This window comes from Triturus cristatus, chromosome 1_1, assembly GCF_964204655.1.
Source record: "Triturus cristatus chromosome 1_1, aTriCri1.1, whole genome shotgun sequence".
Lineage (NCBI taxonomy): Eukaryota > Metazoa > Chordata > Amphibia > Caudata > Salamandridae > Triturus > Triturus cristatus.
The window spans coordinates 1,012,928,395-1,012,930,493 of record NC_140579.1 but is presented as its reverse complement, the minus strand read 5'-3'; positions in this window follow the sequence as shown (position 1 = coordinate 1,012,930,493).

The following is a 2,099-nucleotide window of genomic DNA, read 5'->3' as shown; positions in this document are numbered from 1 at the left end:
CCCCGGACACAACGGAACTCCGTCCCGGGCCTTTGGCAGTGCCGCAGGCCGGGGGACGGGGTCTGGGGCCGGAGACCCCGACCCGGGGCCCGGCCGGGCCCCTGGACCCAGCCGGGGCTCCCGGGACCGCAGGCGCAGGGGAAGCCTCCCCGGGCCCTCCGGACCCCGTCCCGGGCACCCTGCCGCGCGGCAGGACCCGGGACGGAGCCCGGGGCGGGGAGGCCACCCTCCCCGGGGCCCCCAGGGGCCAATGAGCCCAGACAGGCCTGGGGAGGCTCCCCGGACACAACGGAACCCCGTCCCAGGCCTTTGGCAGTGCCGCAGGCCGGGGGGCGGGGCCCAGGGCCGGAGACCCCGACCCGGGGCCCGGCCGGGCACCTGGACCCAGCCGGGGCTCCCGGGACCGCAGGCGCAGGGGAAGCCTCCCCGGGCCCTCCGGACCCCGTCCCGGGCACCCTGCCGCGTGGCAGGACCCGGGACGGAGCCCGGGGCGGGGAGGCCGCCCTCCCCGGGGCCCCCAGGGGCCAATGAACCCAGACATGCCTGGGGAGGCTCCCCGGACACAACGGAACCCCATCCCAGGCATTTGGCAGTGCCGCAGGCCGGGGTACGGGGCCCGGCTGGGCCCCTGGAGCCAGCCGGGGCTCCCAGGCCCGCAGGCGCAGGGGAAGCCTCCCCGGACCATCCGGACCCCTTGTCCAGGGCACCCTGCCACGCGGCAGTCCCCGGGACAGGACCGGGGCAGCATCCGGGCCCGTCCTGCTGCCAGCTGAGGACCGAGAGGGGTCCCAGAGTACCCTGTCCCTAGTAATCCGGAGGAAGGCTACATAGCGGTAGGGCTCCCGCCTTAACCATGGGCTCGGTGGGCTCTCTGCTTCCCGGGGGTTGGGGGACAGCGGCTGGGACTCAGGCACGGGGAACACCGACGGAGCTCTCGGGCGCCCTGGGGGTAGGACTGCCCGGGACCCGTGGAGCCCGACCCTGGGCACTTTGCCACGCCGCTTGCCGGAGGAGTGAAGCCTGGGAGGATGTTGCCCGGGCGTAGCCCATCTGGTCCCCGGCAAAGAACCGCCAGCCCCGGAGGGGTCTTCCGGCATACCCTGCCCATACTAATCCGGAGGAAGGCTACCCCCCTTTCTTGTAACCCACGTGCTCCGAGTGACGGAGGGGACCCTAGGCCCGGACGCGCCCGGCCTCCTGGAGCCCTGGCTGGGATCCGGGAGGCAAATAGACCCTCATCGGGACTTCCAGGCCGGCCCGGCCATCTGGTCGCCCCATTGGGAAGCATTGCGCGCGACCAGATGGCCGAGGGGAGAGGTGCAACCAGATGGACGGGACTGAAAGAACTCCCATCTGTCCAACCCCGAGCCTTCGCGCTAGGGTTCCTGCCTGCCCACGCAGGGCTCCGTGCCTGCAGGGCTCAGGGGCTGCAGGGCTCCAGGGCTCCAGGGCTGCAGGGCTCTGGTCCTGCAGGGCTCCAGGGCTCCGGGCTGAAGGGCTAAAGGGCTCCAGGGCTGCAGGGCTTTGGGGCTGCAGGCCTCGGGGGACGCCCGGGGGACCCATGGAGCCCGTCCTGGGCACTTTGCCTCGCCGCGGGCTGGAGGAGGAAGCACCCGACGCCCCGGGGAAGTGACGTCCGGGCTTGGCCCATCTGGTCCCCGCCTGAGAACCGCAATCCCCAGGAGGGGTGTCCCGGCATACCCTGCCCCTACTAATCCGGAGGAAGGCTACCCACCTTTCTTGTAACCCTCGCGCTCCGAGTGACGGAGGGGACCCTAGGCGCGGATGCGCCCGGCCTCCTGGAGCCCTGGCTGGGATCCGCGAGGCGGATGGACCCTCATCGGGACTTCCAGGCTGGCCCGGCCATCTGGTCACCCTAATGGAAAGCATTGCGCGCGACCAGATGGCCGAGGGGAGAGGTGCAACCAGATGGACGGGACTGACAGGACTCCCATCTGTCCAACCCCGAGCCTTCGCGCTAGGGTTCCCGCCTGCCCACGCAGGGCTCCGTGGCTGCAGGGCTCCGGGGCTCCGGGGCTGCAGGGCTCCAGGGCTGCAGGGCTCTGGGCCTGCAGGGCTCCGGGGCTGCAGGGCTCCGG